The sequence below is a fragment of the Lagenorhynchus albirostris genome, chromosome 16, assembly GCF_949774975.1.
Source record: "Lagenorhynchus albirostris chromosome 16, mLagAlb1.1, whole genome shotgun sequence".
Lineage (NCBI taxonomy): Eukaryota > Metazoa > Chordata > Mammalia > Artiodactyla > Delphinidae > Lagenorhynchus > Lagenorhynchus albirostris.
This window is the reverse complement of record NC_083110.1, coordinates 30,333,599-30,355,203: the sequence shown is the minus strand read 5'-3', so window position 1 is coordinate 30,355,203 and position 21,605 is coordinate 30,333,599. Positions and strand designations below refer to the sequence as shown.

Genomic DNA, 21,605 nt, shown 5'->3' with positions numbered 1-21,605 from the left:
TGAACTTCCCTGAGAGCAACTTTTAAACTCCCGGGACCACGCTACAAACGCCAGCAAAGGCTAGTCAGACTTCATCACCAGCCAAGCTGCCCATTCTCCAGCTGCAGCGCCTGCCTCTTTTTCTCTACCTTCAAGAAACAATAATAAGCAAACCCAGGCACCTCTGGGAACAGCCTCTGGCCTCCTGCCCTGCCCTGTGTAAGGAGCCTGTCTTCACACCCACGAGGGAGGAGGAGACGGCACTGGCTAACCCTATGGTCTACCAGGCCCTGTTCCCGGGGTTGCAGCAAGGAGACAAACTGTTGCTCAAGAAAACCCTCCAGAAAACCCTTGGCACCAGAAGATAACTCCGGGCAGCTCCTGCCCAGTGCCAAGCCAGGAGCTTCCAGAGGTGGCTTCCCCCTGCCCTTTTAAATCTGTGGGGCTGGGCCCTACTCTCCCATGCCCTGGGCTGTCCACCCAGGGGGCTCCGAATGGCCATGGCAGAGCAGGGAGGAAGAAAAGGCTGGCCGAGCAGTGCCCTCACCCTGCCAGCTCAGCCGCCAGCTTCTTGGAGGACCTCTGAGAGAACATTTGTTTGCGCTGCCAAGTTAAATCTTCCTCCCTCATGTCAGGGCATTGGAAAAGCAGTCAGGGGGGAGGAGAAGGCGGAGAGCGGGGGTTAGGAGCAGCGGGAAGGAGGGAGGCAGGCGGGCAGGCTCACAGAGCCCCAGTTACTCCGGCACTGCCTGTGCAGGAAGCTTGCGGCTCCGAGGCAGGCGCTGCCGGGACTCCGGACACCCAAGCAGGGGCCGGGCCGCCCGGCCTCCAGGGTCAGGCGCCGGGTGCCAGGCGCCCTGGGCTCCCGCCCAGGGAGAGGCCCTCGCTCCGTGGCCCGCCGGAGGAGCGAGGTGGGAAGGGATGGCAAGGGAGGAAAAAGTTTGCGGCAGGTAGAGGGGTCGGGCTGAGCGGCCCTGCTGTCGGGCTGTCCCCCGGGGAGGGGTGGGGGACCCGGGCCGGCTGCCCTGGCTTGCACCCGCCCGCCCGCCCTCCCGCTCGGGTTGTTTACATTCCTGGAGTGTCTTTTAAACCCGGGGCTGAGGCCGGCTCCCGGCCTTCTCCGGCGGCTCCGGGGCAGTCTCCCGTGAAAATCTGCTGGCGCACAATGGCGGGGAAGACGGCCGCCCCTCGCCCGCGCCCCCGCTGCTCCGGGGCGGGGAGCCTGCCCTCCGCGCCGCGCCCTCTCCTCGCCCGGCTGGCTTCCTGGACAGATGTCCCCGGCGAGGGGGCGACGCGCGCCCGCTGCCCGCGCCCCAGACGCCGAGGCCGCGCTCCCCACTGTTTTCTACCCAGCCCAGACGCCAGGAATGTGAAACAAGCTTCCAGAGCCCGCCCCCCACCCCAGCTCCAGCCCCGGCCCGGCCCCCCAACCTCCGCCCGGGCCGGCCTCCCACTCCCCCGGGGCCGCCGCCGCCGCCGGAGACGGAGTGGAAGAAAAGAACACGGGGAAATTACTTTCGTATTTGCAACGCGCGCGCACACACGCACATCTTCCCCCTGGGCTGCCCTCTTGGCCGGGGCAGCTCCATCGAGGCTTTGGCCTTAAGGTTCCTCGGGCTTCTAAAGATCTACTGGAAGACCCTACACACACCCCTTGGCGTTCCCCGCTAGTATGGTGCGCCGCGTCTCCCTGGGCAATTCCCACACAAACAACTTAACCGCGCCCCCCCTCCCATTTACAAAAGTGTGTGTTTTCCCTGGAAATTCAGATGCACAACTTAACACCACCACCCCTTGCCGCCACGAAATCCGGCGCCTTCCCTGGCGGTTCCCCTACACACAGGCGCACAACTTCGCGTCTTTCCAAAGGAGACGAGGGAAACCGAGGTGATCCTACGCCGGTCCTTCCTTCCCTCCCTCCCTCTCTCCCTCCCTTCCTTCTTTCTTCCCTCCCTCCCTCCCTTCCGAATCCCGGTCCTGCACGGCCCCCGGTGTACTGAACCAGGGCTGCAGGCGCGCCGGCAGGAGGCGGGCACCAGGTCCGCGCGCGTACAACTGCACTCACGCCCCGCGCACCCGAAGAGCCCCGGCCCCCGCGCGCAGACCAAGACGGCGCCGCGCAGCCCGGCGTTCGCCGGTTGCCTGGGCCTTGGCCCCTGGTAGCCAAGAAGAGCGCAGCGGAGCCCAGCCGCCGGCCACTCGTCCGGCTCGCCAGGTACCGGCGGAAATTAAAGGGAAAAACCCTAACGCCCAGCGCCCCACAGTCGCACCCCAAGAGTCCACGGGGAGCGGGAGGAAGGCCTGGGGCCAGCGGACGCCCGGGTCTGGCCCCAAACTTACCCGGAGCTGCGAGCGCCGCTGCCGCCGCTGGAGGACGCGCCGCTGCCGCCGCCGCCGCCGCTGCCGGGCAGGGCCGGCTCCGGCCGGGAGGAGCTGCGAGGGCGCCGAGATGGGCTCCGCGCCGGCTTCTGCTCCGCGCCGACCGGGGCTGGGGTCACCGCGCTGCGCCGGCGCTGCTCGCTCGCTCCGCCGCCCGGTCGCTGCTCTCCGCCTGCCGCCCGGCCGCTCGCTCTCCCGGGCGCCAGCCGCCGCTCGCTTTTTTAATGTCCACAGACAGTGAAAAGGAACTCGGCGTTAGGGGGTGAGTAAGTGAATCAACTCGCCCGGAGCCGAGCAAGTTGAAGTGTCAGATTACATTGGCTATTCTATTTCCAAAGGGCCCCGCGCCGCCGGCCGGCCGCAAAAGCCGGTGCGGAACTGCGGGAGGAGCGGAGCGCCGCGCCACCGCCACCGCCGTCGCCGTCGCCGCCGCCGCCGCCAAGCGCTCAGCTCCGCTCGCCTAGCGCTCTCTGCGCTCTCGCCTCTCCCTGTCTCTTTTCGCCTCTCTTTCTCTCCCTCGCCTTTCCCTTCCCTTTCCCTCTTTTGCTTCCTTTCTTCCCAGCTCCTCGGTCTGGGCGCTCTCCAAGCTTTTTCCCCTCTATGGCTCTAATGGGGCTTCGCGCGTCACCCACTCCCACTCACCTTCTCTCTCCTGCCTCCACTACTCCCTGGCCGCTCCCCCACCAACCGCGACCCCACCCCCACCCGCTCCAGCAAGTTTGGAGCAGGAGAGAAATGCTGAGGGTCACATTGGAGAGGGGGCTAAAATCACCTGTCTCACCGGAGTGTCCCCCGCTTTGCTCTCAAGCCCCCGACTGGGGTGCGTTTGGGGCCGCGAAAGCTGTCAGGTACCCGAACTGGGGCTGAGCGAGTTGCTAACGAGATTGCCAAAGACTTCCGTTGGAGGAGGCTTTGGGATTGCTCCTAAAGCCCGGGGGCTGGCGGGTGGGGCGAGCAGAGGACCCTTCCCCTCCCCGCCAAGGGCAATGTTGAGGTAGGCTAGAGCGCTGGGTAGAAGCGGTGCGCACGGTCTGTCCCCGGCACCCTGCGCGGTCCAAAAGCGCTTGGATTCCCCGAGGCCCGGCGGGAAGCGTCCCGGGCCCAATGTGTGCGGGCGGGGTGGGGGCCGCGGGATCCCGGCCCAGGGCTGTGCACTGTCCCAGGAGCCGCGGAGAGCGATGGCACTCACAAGGCTTACTTGGGTGAGCCCGGTCGCGGGGTTCCCCTGTCAGACCCACGCCTGAGAGCATCTAAGTGCGCGCCCACTTTGGCTCACGTCCGCTGCCCCTCACACGGAAACTCCTACACAAACGGCACACACATTCGCGCCCACACTCAGTATTACAAACACGCTCTCACACGCACACGCACCCACACACGTACACTTTCGCTCACAAAAATGCCCGTGTACACGGCAAGCGCGCACACACACACACACACCAGTGCAAACCCACATACATTCAAAAAACAAAACATCTCCCTGTGCACTAAATCCTCACGTTCATGTACACATACAAACACATCCCCTCACGTTCTCTTCCACACCCCTTCCCCAAGCCCCCCCTACTCATGATTTGCGGTACCCTCAGTCCCAAATCATAATCAGCACCCGCGCAGCCCGGGTTGGACACACACACGCGCGCACGCGCGCACTCCCCTCCCCGCACAAGCTGGGGAGGCTTCGGCCCGGCTCCCGCTTCGGATTCCAGGTGTGGTGGCGGCTCCACGCTCCGCGTTTTGCAGTCCGCCGCGGTGTCGGAGGCGAGGCGAGGAAGGGAGCTGGAATAACAAAGGCAAGTTGGGGAGAGCGCAAGGGGGCGCAGCCCCGGTCGGGCCGCGGGGGGAGCCTTGGTCGGCCGGGGCTTTGGAGGCTGCAGGGTCTCGGGCGCCTGAAGCCGGAGATGGGGAGGGAGGGTGGGGGTCGAGGGGCGGGGCCAAAGCGTGACGTCAGAGAACAATGACACCGCCGGGTGGTGGGGTGGGCGGGCACCCGGAGACAGCCGAGGCGGGGGTCTCCCCCGGGGCCTGAGACTAGCGGAAGACATCCTGGCCCGGCCAGAGCCGCTGTCTGATTGACGAGGCCCGCTTGGGAGCGCGGATGTGCCACGCAGACTCGAGGATCGCCCCCGGCCTCCTGGGCAGTGATCAGCGCGGACCCTGGGCCAACGCGGGAGCAGGCCGGAGTACCATCCCCCCAACCCCCATTTTAGAACATCCTTCAGAGGGCTTCTCTGACCTCGGCTTGAACTCCTTCAGGGCCGGCGAGATCACTCCTTCCAGCACCGGAGGGAGAAGAGGCAAAATGAATTTGCCAGCCCTGAAGTCATTCTCAAGGCTACAGTATTCTGACAGCCAGCAAACTCAGCCTGAATTCCTGAGGGCTCAGAGGACTGCAGCTCAGGGCCACAGGGGCTGGGGGACGGAGGGAGGATGCCGGGAGCCTGCTTGATTTTCCCATGGGAAATGCTGCCTCGCTATGCCATTAGGCACTTCCTTCTGGGCCTCAGTCCTTCGACCTGTCACGTGGACTGTTACCACACTGCTACTTTGCTACCGCTCTCACACAGGTTCAGCTGAGCGTCCCCTGGGGAGGGTGGATGGTATGAAAGACTTCCAGACCTCTAGGGACACCAGGGAGGCACGGTCCCAGCACATTCCTGTGGGAGGGAGCCCCAACCCCTCGTCATCAAAGTGGCCCAGGTTCATTAAGTTGGGACATGAGGGTAGCCTGAGAAACCCTTGAAGGCCTGATCCAGGGCTGGAAGGTGGGAATTCCACTTGCTGAAAGGTGGCTGGAGCCACAGCTGCCCTCCCTCCACCCCCACCCCACCCCACCCCACCTCCAAGAATGCATAGCATTGCAGCAGCCAGAAAGCCATCCCCACCCCAGGTCCAAAACCTTAGGACAGAGTTTCTGGGTGTTTAAGGACCTGGAGGGCAAGAATTCAGCCCCAGCGGAGAACTAGGCCAGTTCCTGTTACCTTGATGACCACCTACGTCAGAATGTTCAGTCCTCTCAACATTTTTGTCCAGATCTCTCAGTGAGTGACAAGGTATAGCTACCTCTAGGAAGTGGGGGGATGCAGGTGACCTTGGTGATGACCACTCATGTTCAAAAGCTCCTGTCCAGAAGACACCTACCCGCCACCTCCTTTGCCAGTTCCTTTGGCATCTGGAAACTAGGAAGTGGCTGAAGAGGGCAGAGGAGCCCAGCCCAGCACACAAAGCAGGCCCAACTCTCTGAAGCGTGGAGCCGGGGGTTGATCTCCCCTCTTCCCAGCTGAGCAAGCATGGCACTTGGTGGCAGCAAGTCCAAGAAATCTCGCCTGGGCCCTGAGTCTGCCCGGCCTCCTGGGGACCCTGGGCTCCCGTTCTTGGGACTCAGGCCCTTGCTGTCTCTATTCCACTTTCGAGAAATAACAAGGCAGGTTTGATCCCTGTGGGGTCTTGGAAGTTGCTATGACTTACTTAGTGCCTACTGTGTGCTGGATACTGTGCTGAGGGCCTCCGAAGCGTTAGTTTATTGAATTCTCACATTGCTTTGAGTTAGGGGCTATTACCATCCCCCCTTCAGAGAAAACTGCACCGTGAGGGACTTGTCCACGGTCAACAGGAGTCGAGCTCAGGTCCTCATTAACAAAGTTTCCTGCTGGTCCCTCAGCCCCAGCTCTGTATCCTCATCTTTAGACTCTCTGTGTGACCCTAGGCAAGTAGCTAGCCCTCTCTGGGCCTCTGTAAACCAAGGGCAAGTTCTCATCATGGTGATCAGGCATCTTTGGGGACCGTGTGTTCTGAGGCCCCACCCTCTTGGCCTTGGCCTCTGTGGGCCTGGAGGTCTGGGGTGAATCAGAGAGGTTAGTGCTGTCACTTCCCAGCCACTGGGAGCTGGAAGATGGATTCCGCTCAGCCCGTGCAGGCCCATAAGTCACCTGGCTCCAGAGGCGGCTTCAGCGGCCATCAGGAGGATGCAGGCTGCACGGGGCCTGTCCGTGGGCGCCAGTATGGGGCCCAGCCCACACCCACCTTCAGAACAGACTTAAGTGCTATTAATTCCCTCACCCTCCACCCTCTGGGGAGCTATCAGCAGGAGAAGAAGGCCATTGCTTAGGCCTGGGAGGAAGGCGGTGGTGGGAGGCTTTAGGTCCTGTGCAGGGTGTCATGACTGTGGTCCCCTCGGGCAGGGGCCTCTCAGTGGGCTGGGGGTGGTCAGGGGACTGACACATGTGGGGGGTGAATTCCTGCTTCTACAGGGTTGTCTCCTCTGCCTCCACTCTCCACAACCCCTTCCCCAAAAGGGAGCCAGAGGGCTAAAGGGGCAGGAGGAAAGTTACATTCATTGAGTGCTTACGCTTCCCCAAGCACTTGGGAAATAGTCTCTCCTTACATCCTCTCCACAAGCCAGAAGGTGTAATTTGCCTCTGAGGAAAGAAGCTCAGAGAGATTTAAGTGACCTGCTTAGGACCTCACAGCTACTCAGTGGGTGGGGCTGGGAGTGAGCTGCAGGTCTGGGCTGGGCCTCTGGGTTGAGAATGGGGACTTGCCTTATCTCATCCCCAGGCTATGGGGCAGACAGGGTGACCAGCTGGTACTCTGAGGTGGAGTAAAGACTCTTTAGTCACCAGGCAGTCATTGGGCCCTCCCATGGCAGTGGAATAACAGGGAGGACCTTTAGTCTTCACACCTTGGTTGGATCCAGGAGACATTTGGTCCCTGCCCAGCTCTGAGGCCTGTGCCTCTAAGGGCGGGTGGTGAGGTCCAGCAGAGAGCAGATGTGCACAGCAGGCTCTCCTGGTCTGCCTCCTCTCCGTGTACCCATCAGATGGCTCCCTCCATTCTCTGAGGCCACACCTTCCCAGCATCCAGGCCCCAATTCCCCCAGGCCCTTCCCCCAGGCCTGTTATCTTCTCAGTTTCCATCATGGAGCTCTGCCCCATAGTTCCAGCTCCAGCACCACTCACTTCTTCCCATCAGAGGCCCCAGAGAGTAAACCGAGAGCCTGCTTCCATGTCACAGACTCTGTGCCTCTGTTTCCCCATCTGTCAAGCAAGAGAGCATGGGACACACAGGGGTTGTCCAATGGCACTTGTGCCTCTGATCGTCCTGTGATTCTGTAGGTCTGAGCTTTCCAGCCTTGGGCTGAGCTACGGTGCACTTTAGGGTTTCGGGGGAGGGTGGCTGCTTCGGGGCGTGCTCTCAGAGGCCCCCTTTTGGCCAGGTAGGGACAGGAAAATATCAATAGTCGAGGGAGCTGTCCAAGACTGTGAATAGGTAACAACCTTAACACCTCCCTTCAGGGGGTACCTCTCACTCTCTGAGCCTCACAACCGCCCTTTTATGGGTGACGAAACTGAGCCTCAGATGGAGGTGCTGGCTTTCCCATGGCCACACATCTGGGAAGTGTCAGAGATGGGACAGGAACCAGGACTCCTAATCCTTCACCTGCACGAGTGCTGCCAGAGGGGAGATCTTGCACGTCCTGCACTGCAGGGTGGGGTGGGGCGGACTCTGGGACAGGCGATGGGAGGAAGGTCAAGCCTCCTGCCTCCTTCCTGAAAGCCCCTGTGCCCTGAGGGGTACCTCCTTTCTGGCGCTGGAGCGGGTGGAGAAGATCTCAGAGCCTCATCATCTCCCCTCCTCACCTGGATAGCAGTTGCCTGGCCTCCAGGCTCATACCTCTTGCCCTGACCCTGTCATGTGGCCATTCTGGGTGGCTTTCAGAATTGTCAGCATTATATACTTACTGTCCTTCTCAGGCTCTGCCTACCTCCTGGGACGCAGCCCTCCCAGCCTTCCAGGCCACATTTACAGCCACCTGCTGGGAAGCCTCTTCTGATTACCTCTAGCAGATGCGCTGCCTACCTAGTCTCAACCCCATGTGCTGCTGTCCCCATAGCATTGTCATCGTTATAGCAATTACTGGTTAAGTTCTTACTATGTGCCAGGCACTGTGTATAAACTCCTCCAGTCCTCACTTGAGCTGATTATTAGGATTAACGTCTCCAGTTTACAGATGAGGAAATTGAGGCACAGAGAGTTTCATTTGCCTGGTGTGACACCTCACTATTCAGGGAAGTTATTTGGTATGCGCCCCTCTCCCCTCCCTGGGGACTGCAGGCTGTAGGATGGCTCACTGTTCTATCCCATCACCCAGCATAGCTGCTGAGTGACTGATGGCCGGTCAAGTGCCGTGAGAGATGCAGGGGGCACACAAGATGAACCAGACCCAACCTTCTGGGAGCTCACAGGCTATCAGGAAGGACTACCCACACCAAATGCCACTCTAAGAGTTTGGGAGAAAGAGACTAATCGTCACTGTGTGAGGCCTGGAAGGCCGGCTTCGTTGGGGGCCTTGGAGAGACCATAGACCAGAGTGAGGCGTGGACCTGCCCAAGGTCACACAGCAAGTTTGAGGCAGCAGTGGGGCTGAGACCCCAGTCTGCCAGTATGACGTGCCTTCTTGCACCTTGCAGCCAGCTGTAGGGCCCCTGCGTCTGTGCTTTTTCAAGGACACACGGTCTCAGACGCCTCCATGATGCTGAGCTGTTCAGTGAGTGGCTCTGGTCCTTCTCTCCCCTCTATTAAAATTTTAAAAAAAAGAAGAAAGAAAGAAAGAAAGAAATCCAGGCATTGTTCCTGGCTGCAGCTGGTGCCAACTAGAATCCTGCCGAACAGAATGGAGCCGAGAGCCCTGCCGCCCAGGGGCCTGGCTGCTGACACAGGGCCTTTCTCTTTTGCTTCCCAAGGGGGGCCCAGGCTGATGCTCCATGGGCACCCTCTCCACCTGCCTCCCTGGCCACAGCCCTGAGCCTCCTGCTGCCCTCACCCTCTTTGCGAAAATCCGAAAATCCGATGCCACTTGGGAGGGCCGTTAGCCCCCTGCCTTCCTTCCTCATCTCCCCACAGCGTGGGGTGAGCTGGGCCTCCCTCCCTGACAGCCCGGCCCCTCACCCTACTGGGAGGGGCCTGCGATGCCTGTCTGGGAGAGTGGCAGAAATCCTTTCTCCATGGAATCATTTGGAACACTGGTTCGATTTCAGAACATACCAGGATTTTCCATCTTCCCCGCCCCCAACCTGACTTGGCAGGTACCAATCCTCAGCTCACCCACTAAGGCGGTAGGGAAGGCCTGGGGGGGCGGGCGAGCGGTGACAAACAGCTCTGCAGATACAGAAACGTGCTTTTTAAAGTCACTGGTTCGCCTGCTCCCTCTGCTCAAGAGACTTGATCTTAGGAGAAAAAGGCTTCTCCAAAGTCTCCCTTGCTATCTTTATTTCATTCCCCCTCACTTGCCCCTTTAGAACTTTGAGCTCTGGTTTACACCCCCTCCCCCTCCCCCCCAACACACACACACACACACACACACACACACACACACACACACACACACACACACACACACACACACACACACACACACACACACAGTGAGCTGATCTGGCGCAGGTTTCCCCAAATGTCAGCCCTGAGAGAGCAGCAGCCTCGCCACTACCCAGTGTCCACTGGGAACCCTTGGGCTTGACCCAGCCAACAAAGCCGGCTTTCCAATCTCTGACTCCTGCAATGGGCACGGCACTTTAGAGTCTGTGAAGAGCACTTTCTGTCTCACCTGAGTGCCACGGCAGTCTCAGGAGGCAGGCAAAAGTCGACCCACTTGGCAGAGGAACAAACTGAGGGTTCAAGAGACCCGGTGGTTTGGCCAAGGTCATACAGGAAGGGGCAGAGTTGGAATGGGAAGCCTGATCTGTTGATCCCATGTCACTAAGCGGGAGTGGGGACCCGAGTGGTAATGGCCTCAGACGACGGCATTCCCAGCCCTCCGAATGCTTCCAGGAGACAGGATCTCAGACATTCTGATGCTTTCAACGAATATTCATCAATACCTGCTATGTGCCTGGCACGAAACTAGGCGCCGGAGATCCAACAGGGAGTAAAACAGATGTGGTCCGTGCTTACATTCTTATGTGGAGGAGACAGACCCCAAACAAACTGTGCAGGAAGATGTGCCTGTCCTCCCCTATCCCACCCCAGCCATGTGCCCTGGAAGGCGCTCTGGCCGAGAGGCTGGGAGACACAGGTTCTGGTCCCAGTGTTGCCACTGACTCCCCGTGTGACGTTAGACAGGGTTTTCCATCTGTGGAATCTGCAAGCGTGTGCCTCCTCTTGCCCTGCTCCCAGCCTCTGAGTCAAGTGGTTAATAATTTCCTGGCATGAATAATTACCCTGATTACGTTTTTTCTTAAATCTGACTTTTCATAGGTTCTGGAGCCAAAAAGGGGCTTTTGACGTCATCTAATCTGAGCCCCATCACTAACAACGAACCCCTCGGTCTCCTTTCTCCCCAGGAGGTGACTGTCTCTGCTTGCATCTTTCTGGAATTGGGGAGCTTGCTCCCTCACGTAGCAGATAACGCCTAGTGGTGTGCTGCTAAATGTTTAACAGCTGGCTCTCCAAAGCAGGGAAAACCTGATTTGTAGCATTTGCTGATTTCACATGGTGTAAAATACTCCCACCATGGCCAATTCTAGGCTGCCACCTTAATATCAACTAGGTCAGGCAGTTCCTGAAAATTTAACAATCGGCTCCTGTGAGCCAGTCCAAACTGGCCCCAACACACCACTGCCCCGCCCCACAGAGAAGCCCTGTCCAGCTTTACTTGCTGGGAAGTTCTTCCTGTTATTGAGCAAAACATCTAATTGTCAGGAACTCCAGCCTGGAAATGCTGAGCTACTTCTCTGGGGTGTCATACGACAAGGGGGACCTTTGGCCCCATGAAGCCCTTCAGAGAATTGGAGGAATTGACCCTGTCTCCCCGCGAGAAGGGTAGTTCCTGGGCCAAGTGGGGTCAGTGTATATTCACCCACCCTCCCTCCCTCCCTCCTTTCTTCTCTCCCCCTCCCCCTCCCTCCCTTCTTCCCCCCTCCCCCTCCCTTCTTCCCCCTCCCCTCCCCCTCCCTCCCTTCTTCCCCCTCCCCCTCCCTTCTTCCCCTCCCCCTCCCTTCTTCCCCCTCCCCCTCCCTTCTTCCCCCTCCCCCTCCCTTCTTCCCCCTCCCCCCTCCCTTCTTCCCCCTCCCCCCTCCCTTCTTCCCCCTCCCCCCCTTCTTCCCCCCTCCTTTCTCAAATATTTATTGGGCCTCAGTGACATGACAGGTATTGTACTAGGTACTGTGGACACAGTGACCCATGTCTGCTCGCACTGGCCCCCTCCAGCTGGAAAGTCTCCCCACTCAGCCTGTCCACCTTTGAGGCTACGCTCAGATGTCACCCACTCTCAGAAGCCCGCACTGACCTCCACCCCTTCCCTTCCCTCCCAGAGCCCCACCCTCCCAGAGCCTTTATCAGTCCCTGTTTGGCACTTATCACGTTCTACCTTGGATTACAGCTATTTGTGTACGCAGCTTATCTCGCTGCCAGACTGAGAGGCAGCGCGGGCTTGTTGAAAGAGCATGGACTTTGGAGCCGCACGACCTGGCCCTGCATCCCAGCCCTGCCACTTCGGGCTGTGAGCCTTTGGGAACTTACACACACCACCTCTTGAAGCCTCAGTTTCCTTATCTGTAAAGTGGGGCTGGTGATAACTACTAAGGTGGTTTGACCATTAAATGAGATTAGAAATGTAAACCTCCTTTCCTGTTCCTGTCTGGACTCTCATCCTCTTAGGGACAGATTGTGTCCAGTGCCCCTTTGTATTCTCCCGGTTATAACAGTAAGAGTATAACTATTAACAACAATGGCAAACACTCACATAGCACTTACTGTGTACAAGGTCTTATTCTAAGAACTAACATGGGTTAACTCACTTCATTATCACAACAACCTGGTGGCCTTGGAACTATTATTATTCCCATTAATAGATGAGCAATCTGAGGCTCAGAGAGGTTAGATAATAAGCCTGAGCTCACATAGCTAGTGAGCGGGACAGTTGAGATTTGAATCCAGAAAAATCTGCGCCAGAGCCTTAGCTGTTGAACGCTGCATCACATGGCCACGGTACAAGGGCTTGGAGGGCCTTCTGAAGTGGTGTGGGAGGGTGAGTACCCACAGTGCACCCCAGCCTGTGAACATCTTTTCCTTGACCTGTGGGGTGGGAGTGGGGGTGTACCAAGATGCTCCTGGTCTGCCTCTAGGACCTCCCAACAGGTAAAGTGGTTTGTATTGATGAGAGGAAAGTCTCTAGGTCCCTGGGGGGAAGGAGACCAAGAGGCCACTAATGGACAAGGCAATCAGAGAAGGCTTCGTGGAAGAGGTGGCATTTGCCGTGGTCCTTGACAGGTGAAGAGGGCTTGGACTGGGATGGACAAGACGGAACAGCAGGAGCAAAAGTGTAGAGGTGGGGGAGGTGCATTAGGGATTCACTTAGGTGTCAGGCTAGCCATTTCCCCTTGTTCTTGAGGGTGGGGTGGAGCAGACAGGGTGAATGTGGGGAGGCGTGTGTCAGTTGCCCAGTCTGAACTCAGGAATAGTCGAGGGAACTGTTTTAGGGGCCTTGAAAGCCAGCACAGACCCTAAGGAGCTGAGAGCCAATGGGGCTGCTCCAGAGGCCGGACTGGCATTTTGCCTGTCTATAATCTACTCTGAGATTCCTGAGTCCAGCTCTGCTCCCTGCTCCCATCCCTCCATTCCTCCAAGCCTCAGTTTCCCCACCTGCAGAATGGGCATGAAGAATGGACCTTTTCAGCCAGTTGAAGGATGAAACAGGCCTGGTTGGGGGGATGTGCCTCACACTCAGGGGGCAGAAAGTAGGTGGGAAGTACGGGGGTGGGGGGAATGAGAAGCTAAAAGGGGAGGGGTGGGAGGAGCTCCATGTGCACGGCCAGTGAGCGCCAAGCCTGCCAAGTTGGCTGAGGTGGTGCCTCGTGATTCCTCCAACACCACATGCTCCATTTTCCTGGCATTGCCAAAGGCTGCCCAGCTCTGCTGGCTTAGAAGCAATCTTCCTTCCAGGCTTCTGCAAGGACAGCTCCTGGCAGGCTCTGGTCTGACCCTGTTCCTCTGGTTCAGGCCCACCATGCCCCCTCCAGGTAGCATTAATTGTACTGACAAATCCCTGAGGGCGTTCATTGTGTGCCAAGGGCCGTTTTAACTGCTTCTCTTCTATTAACTAATTGAATCCTCACAAACACACTGTAATTACATTTCAAGCGAGGAAACTGAGGCACAGAAAGGTTAAGCCAGGTGGTCCCAAGGCGGTTCCCTGGTAGGACAGGTGAAGCCTGAGGAATGGAGACAGCCCGTGGAGTTTAGAGGCAGGCCCTGCGAGATAGTTGTCTGGACACCTTCTAGCTGTTTCCCTGTGGGAAATACTCCAATGCGAGCCCCCCTCACACTTTTCCTTTCTGCTCATTTCAGAGTTCTCAGGCAGCTCCTCTGTCCAAACATGTGCCCATGTGCCCACACGTTTGACACCTTGGTCACCCAGACTCACATAGATATTCACACATGTGGTTCACCATCGTAGATTCAGACACACACACACACTTTTATGGCCCTGAAATGACACAGGGGGGTCTGTGAACTCACACTGCATTCCCCTTGCCCCACATCCAGCCTCTGAGGATGTCCCTCCGGCCCAGGCATTTGCATTCTTGTCCGTTCAAACCGATGGGTCCAGATGTGTACACAGAGCATCCCCCCTTCTTACTGCAGGTCCCGCCCATATCATTGCCCCCGCTCCGCTCCTCCCGTGAGAACTGGCCTGGGGGTGCGGTTGGGGCTTGGGGGTGGATGGTTACCCTTCCCCCAACTCCACAAGCTGCTGGAAAAACAGCAGGAAGAGGAGAGTGAATTAATCCTGGCCTCCCCTCCCCCGGGCTCTCTGTGATGCTAATTCCCTCCGCCTTTGATCCAGCCCAGGCCCCTAACTCTGAGCGGGGAGCTGGTGCTGGGCTGGCCTGAGATTAGGGCTGCCTGGGTGAAGCTCCGGGCGCATCCCCGACGTGGCAGACTGGGGTTCCTCCTCTGGGGAGGGGTCTTGGGGATTAGAGCTCTGGTTACTGACCCTGGCGTTCACAATGCACTCCCCTTTGCCAGAACTTTCTCATTTTCTCTCCTCTTCCGAGGGGGCCCTGGGGTTCCCATTTTACACAGTGCGGCCCGGGGTGAAAGGACTCCAGAGGCTTCTGGGCCAGTGAGTGGTGGGTCCAGACCCGGAGCACAGGTTTTCCAGTCTCCAATCTCGCCCTGTTTCCACTGAGGGTCTTTGTTTATTCTGGTGGCTAACCCCCCCAAAACAAAACCCAAAAAACAAACGAACAACGATATTTGTGGAGTAGTCACTGCATGCCAGGAGCTGTGTCTTAAAGCATCATTCTGTCCATTCCTCACAGCAGCTTTGTCATGGTCCCATTTCCAGGTAAGGAAACTGCTCCATGTAACTGTTGCAGTGGTGACATCCGGATTCAAACCCAGGACACAAGCTGGGCAGAGTCCCTCACTGTACAGAGAGGACACTGAAACCCAGAGAGGAGGGGAAGGACAAAGTCCACAGAGGTAGTTGGCTGGGCATTTATCTCCTACCTCCCTAGCTACCTCTGGAAATGACTGGAATCTTCTGTGCACGCAGTGGAGCTGGGACAAGAGTCCAGCCCCTACACTGCCCTAGAGTCGGAGATAAGGTGCCTGTGAAGATGCCAAGCATGATCACACAGAGGCGTCTTATCCATCCAGGCCTTGGAACAGCCTCGGAAACTTGGGCATCAACACAATTAAAACTTCTATTACATTATATTTCATACATATAAAAGGCAGGCTATGTGTAAGCCATGAAGCACATTAAATGAACCCTCATGACCCCTGCACTTAAGAGCATGACAGACACCAGTGAGGATCTGCCCCTCCCAGCCCCTCACTTCCCAGAGGGAACCACTACCTGACGTTCATCCATTGCTCCCTTCCTCGCTTTGACACACGGTTTTAGCACAGGTGTGGGATCCCTGGGCTAAGTGCACTTTTGAGACATTGAATTATACGTATGCTGCATTCCCGGGGGAAGCGACTTCTTTAAAGGGAAAGAGGAGGAGTTTTGGGGGCCACTGACACCCATGTGTCTCTCCTTCAGGAGCTGCCTTCTGCAGTTGCTGCTGGCTCTGGGTCTATTTGCAGCGTGGTGCCCCATTTTGCCCTCTTCCTCCCGAGAGTGCTCTGAAAAGGACACTTCTTCCTGGTGCAGCCAGCAGCAGAAGCAGGGCAGGTACCGGGGCAGCTGGGCATTCCCTGAACAAGGCATGCCACTATGCCTCTGCATAAGCTTTTCCCTCCACCTGGAATGTCCTGCCCACCTAGTCTGCTCAGGAAACCCAGCTCCTTCTAGGTCCCACTCCAAGGTTCCATTTGCTGGGAGGTCTTCCCTGTGATCCCCATCCCCTCAGCCCCCAGCAGAGTTGGATGTGCCCTCCTCTACCCTGTCAGAGTCCTTGGACATCCCTCTGTCAGCCCTTATCGCAGGGCAGATATTCTAGTAGCTCCCAAGAGCAGCCTTTATCCCCAGATCCCAGGCATAGCCGCTGTCAGACCTGGGCAGATGTTCCCAGAGTGACCAGGATAGAATCTGGGTGAACGGGACAGCAGATGGCTGTCCCTGTTGGACCCCATGGCCTGGACCTCCACGGTCCTAGCGAGTTTGCTCCAAGGCCCGTCTTGCCGGGGGATGTGGGTGCGAGGCTGGGAGGAGACTGTCTGAGGCTTGGGGCCGCCGCTTACCCATCTGCTGTGTTGATGTGTGTGTGCAAGACATTGTGCGAGCCAGTGGGTATGTCAGCTGGTGGGTGTGGTCACAGGAGTACATACGTTCACACACGTGCTTACACACGTGTGCATACACGTAGTCCCAAGTCCACAGGCCCCGAGGAAACAAGCAGGGGCACTTCCTTTTCCTGTTTTCAGCTCCCCCTCCTGCACAAGCCTGTCTTCTCTCTGAGCATCACACCGCACACGTTTAGGGGTGCCTGTGGTGTGCAAGACCCGAGGAGCTGGGCAGAGCAGAGTAGGGGGCAGCTGGCCCCTGAGAGGACAGGAATGACAGAGGGGTTGCACACCAGCTACCCGTCCTGCTCTCCCGTATGCACTAGCCCTAGAAGCCAGATGCCACTGTCTCCTCTTCCCTTTAGAAGCCCCTGAAGTTCAGAGGCCAGACAGGGGCACCAGTGGAGACAGGTGGATGAGACCAGAAGCTCTGTGCTCAATTCCCAGTCCTGGGTGCTGGATGGTACAGGGCCTGCCAGAAACCCCTACTTCCCAGGGAAACCTGGTTTTGGGAGGGGCTGCCCAGAATCCTCCCAGTCACTCTGCTTTCCCCTTGTTGGAAACCACACTTTCTGAGTGACATTTCCCGGAGCGTCCTGTAGGAGGGCGCCATAACTGTTAGCAGCAGCAGGGACTAAGGGTAGCTCTGAGCTGAGTCAGACAGGACAGTGTGGAACAGGGCCAAAGGTCTGAACTGGGGACCGGGCACTGCCCCCCCCAACACTCACACACGCATGCATGCATATGCACACACAAATACACACGTGCATACATGCACGCACGCACGCATGCACATGCACGCACGCACGCATGCACATGCAGAGAGGCGATGGCAGTAGCCTAAGGTCACGCACAACCAGTGCTGGCCCTCTGCCTCCCAGCCCTGTTTGTTCCTTTAACTCAGTCTGCCCTAAAGGGGACCTATGGCTGCCAGGCTTCCAGCTTGCCTCCATCTGAGAACCAGGACCCAGTGGCTGAGGGAGATGACTTCCGGGGTGGTTAGGTGCTCCTTTAGCCTGTTGTTCAGGTGGGAGGGGGACGTGGGTTACCCAGTGTGCATATGGAGGCCAGAGGAAGGGAAAATCCCTGCCTTTCCTCCCCCTAACGCCCAAATGCAACCCGGAAGGCCCTGCATGAAGGCCTCTTTCCTGTGATGAGGATGCCCTGCGGCCTGGCAATCAGGAACTGCCTCTGATGGCCCTGCGCACACCCTGGATTCCTCGCTTCTAGCTGCAGGGTTGTGGGCAGGCCGCTTTACCCGGCTGGAGCGCAGTCCTGAACCTGTACCAAGAGGAGGAACACGCTCTCTTCCAGGTGTTTGGGATGGTGGCCCAGGCCAGTGCCCAGGAGATGGCCGACACGTGGTCAGCGCTTGTTCTTGTAAGTGGCCCTGCGAGGCCAGGCTGCACCGTGTCCAGACTGCCTGGTCCACAGGACTTGGGTCTGGCCTCCGGAGAACCAAGCTCTGTCTTGGTGCTGCCGCACCAGCTGGGTGAACTTGGGTGCCTCGCCCTCCTCAGCCCCGAATGAGCACACCAGTTTGAGGGGCTAGAAAGACCGATCAGATGGCAAGGGCCTTGCAAATGCCCACTTTGGGGATGCTGGGCTGGGGAACAGGCCCCTGGGTGGGACCTCTTCTCTCTGGCCCCCAGCTGGGCTGAGAGCTGCACGTCCCTCACAGAGGGGAGAGCGTGTTCATTTGGGGACCCTCTCTGAGCCCTGTGCCTGCCCTCCCCGCAGGCCCCTGAGCTGCCTGGTTGGAGAGCTCTCCCTTGGGGAGTCTGAGGCCCCTTTGAAGCTGGGAAGTTTGTACTGGAGGGGCAAAGGCAGCCTGGATTCAAAGCATCTCTCCTGGCCCTTAATTACCCTTCTTCACCCATAGGTGGAATTTCCACTCAAAGAGCTAAAGAAAGGCACCCGCTCTGCCGCAGGGGACTGGGTTTCCCTGTTGCCTTTGTGTGACAGCCGCCAGCGGGGTGGTGGCAAGCAGCTTGGGTTTCTGATTTTAATGATTTCCTGAATTCATTCTGTTTCCTACCTCAGGGAAAGGAGCAGAGGTGATCCTTTTGAAAATTCACATAATTGCTTTTATTTGATTTTTATTAAAATGCATTCAGGAATAATGTGATTGCCCCCTTTATTACGTTGTTCATCAATCTGGCATGGGGAATCAGCCTGGAAAAAGAGGTGGGTGCAGGAGCCTGGTGTGTGGTAGGGAGTGGGGACAGCCCCGCACTGGCCAAGTGGCACTGGGGGAACCCAGCCCCGGCTGCTCCCGACCTGGGAGGTGAGGTGATGACCCTGCTGCGCCCACTGCGTGGCGAGCTGGAAGATGGAAGGCAGTGCTGAGCGGGGAGTGCTGTGAGCACACTCTAGATGTCCTCCCCACCCCACCCTCTCCCCCTCTGTGCCTCCTCCTCCCAACCCTGAGTCCCCAGAGGCTGAGAGCCACAGCGGTCTGCCCTCCCAGCGTCCCTCGCACCCACACTTCCCTCGGCTCCCCCAGTTGCCTGCACCTTCACTGTAGCCTCCGTGCTGGTCTCGCTGGCTCCAGGCTCAGGGCCCTCAGTCCAACTTCCCACTGGCCCCCTGATCACGCCACTCCTCTGCTCGGGAACCTTGGTGGCTCCCGAGGGCCCCTTTCCTGCCAGGGCCTTTTGCTTTGGGACCTGCACCTGCAGTGGAAAGTACCTTGAGCTCTTGTCAGGCTCGGTTCCGAAGTTGCTCTGCTTTGTACTGGGCAAGTCCCTGCCTCTCGGAGCCTCAGCTGACTGATTAAGGAAACGTGAGCACCAAGGCCTTCGGGACAGGGTCACTGAGAGGGAACCACGGGGTATGTAACTCACACAGCGTGCTTTGGGGGGTTGGGGGGAGAATCATGTAACTTGACCGGGTGAGAGGTCAGAAGCGCTCAGCAAATGCTTGGGGTGAGAGGAAGGGCAGATTCAGCCCTGGCCCCCACTGAGGCCTCAGACCAGCTGAGGCGGCCACGGGAACAGCGATAGCATTTACTTCTAGCGCTTCTGCCCTCATGGCCCGCGGCCCTTCCCTCCTCCCAGCAGAGAGTTCTGGACAGGACCGGGCCCAAGCTTTCAGACTAGCAGGTAAGAGTGGGACTCACTGATCTTCCTGCCTCTCGCTGCTCTTCTGGGGGATGGCGGTTGCGGTTTCCGAAGAGGGTCAGAGATGCCTTTGCTGGGCTTCCTGGAAGCCCTCTCCCCGCTGAGCTTGGCACATGCACCAGATGCGCTCCCTCCTCCACCCTCGGCATGTCTTATTGCCCTCCTCTAGCAGATGAGGTAACTGAAGCTCAGAGAGGGTAAGTGACTTGTTCAGGGCAGCTCAGCTAGGAAGTGCGGGGGGGGGGGCTCTTGGGCACAAGAAACTAGGATGGGCTCGTGACTTCCCTGCTATCCCTAAAGCTGTTGGTGAGACGCTTTGAGGGGTTGGGTTTGGCAGCTGGGCTAGGCCAGGTGGAGCCACCCTCTGCTCTGGGGTGTGGGTGGACCCTTGGGTGTTCGAGGCAGGCCGTCTCCACTCAGCCTCCAGTCTCCCTAGGGGGGGTCTGCTTCTGCTGGGTGGGCTGCACAGGGAGTCAGGTTAGCATGCGGGGCGTGGGCATACGCATCCAGAGCCCCAGTGGGTGCTTTTAATTTCTGTGAAAAGCCCATCTTCACTGAAAAAAAAAAAAAAAGACAAACTTTTGTTGTCTGTTGCCGGTTTTCTTTTTTATGTGTTTGCTTTTATGCAAATCATTTGGCGGTGGATACAGCCGGGGGAATTCAGAGAGTGGAGGCCGTACATTTAGAAATTCAACTGTGTGGCCCCTGAGGGCCTGCTGGGGCCCTACCACCTAGGCCAGCACTCAGTACGGGGCGCTGCGCAATGCTTAGTCCACCATGTGGCCACTCAGCCTTGGGGAAGCTGTCACCCCCACTGGAAAGCCCTTCCCTGTTCTGCTCTGCTTGGATGGCTCCTCCGTGAAGCCCAAGCCATACCAAGCCTCCCTGGATGCGCTCGCCCTCGGGTTCTGATACCTGCTCACTCTGCCTGCCTGTCCCAGGAGCTGCCTGGGTTCCCTGGCACAGGTTCACATCCAGTCTCTGCAGTCAGTCTGTGAGTCTGTCTAAGAGGGCAGGCCCAGTCCTCAGTCATGGGGAGGGCTATGCAGGGAGCTGGGAAAGTCCTCTAGTCTCAGCAGAGGAAATCCCAGCCCAGAGGGGCAGAGGGTGACCAACATCTTCCCTAGGACCAAGGGGTTTCCTGGGATGCAGACTTTCATTGCTAAATTGGGATAGTCTCCATCAGCCTAGCTAGGGCTGCTTGCTCAGGGCCTAATAGCAAGCCCAGGCCCTGAGCCTCCTGATTCCCAGGCTGGCACCATGTCCTGATGCTGTCGCTATAGACAGTCAGTACCTTCTTTTGGGGGAGGGGGACACTGAGACCCCTTGGGTGTCCAAGAGACTGGCCCAAGGCCATGGGCGAGTGGCTACAGAGCCAGACTAAGGGACCGCCAGCCCTTGAGCCTCTGGTTGGTTCCTGCATCCAGGGAAAGGGCTTTGCCCCAAGGGAGGGGAGAATGGCTGAGCTTTGCAGTCCTGTGGCCTGAGGGCCACTCCCCAGGCCATCTCAGACCCCACCTCCCAGCTCCCTGCTTGCAGGGCTGAGGAGGGGCTGAGCCTCCCTCCCCCACTGCACCCCAGCCTCCCTTCCCCCCCAGCCCCCAGGCCCTGAAGAGCAGAGCTCCTTATCAGATCTTGGTTCTCTCCTCCGCTCTGCTGCCTCTGCCTGGCCTCCGCCCCCAACCCCGTAGCCCTTTCCTCTCAGAAGCTCCTTTTCCGTTACCAACACAGGCAGCCTGCAGAGATGTTGGTTTCTGTTGCTTTAAAAAAAAGTTTCCTTTTGGTGAGGGCGGTGAGCGGTTGTTTACTGGGCCTGCAAAGCCTCACCGTGGGCTGCAGCTGGGGGGTGGATTCGGGCCGAAGGCTGCACGCACAGCCCGGAGCCTCTGGATCCTGTGCAAAGGCAACAAGTGTGGAATAAACACCTGCTGTGCCCCCAGCTCGGGGCTGGGCTCTGCAGCACCTACTGCGTATTCACACTCCCTCGGGAACCTGTGCATCTGGGCCGGGGGTTTATCATCTGTTTCCCACAGGAGGCAGCTGAGGCACAGCAGAGGTGGCTGGGCCCCAGGCCTCTGGATTCATGGTCCGGACTCTGCCCACCACACCGTGCTGCCTTCAGAGCTCCCCATTCCAACCTCCTCCTTCCTTACCTGCCTTTCCCCACACACACACAGTGCCCAGGCTGAGAGACAGAGCTTCCTGAAGCTTCCGTCCTAGCATCGTGGCCCCTCTGTAGGTAGGGCATGTGCTCTAGCCATGTCACCAGAGCTGGATTTGAATTTCAAGTCCTCCTGCTGTGTGACCTCTGGCAAGTTGTTTAGCCTCTCTGAGCCTCAGTTGGCTTGGCCATCAAACGAGAGAAACTTGGAGAAATCCCTGAGAGAG

The 21,605-nt window shown here is 58.3% G+C and overlaps 1 protein-coding gene across 5 annotated transcripts in view; it reads right to left on the bottom strand.

The window, feature by feature from the left end:
• The window catches only part of ZMIZ1 (zinc finger MIZ-type containing 1), a 239,751-nt gene extending 237,347 nt beyond the window's left edge, over positions 1-2,404 (bottom strand). For all 5 annotated transcript variants that reach the window (XM_060126963.1, XM_060126958.1, XM_060126962.1 and 2 more), the window contains exon 1: positions 2,320-2,404. The gene's annotated coding sequence lies outside the window, so the exon portion shown is untranslated. The remainder of the gene's footprint in view (positions 1-2,319) is intronic.
• Positions 2,405-21,605: the final 19,201 nt, after the last annotated feature.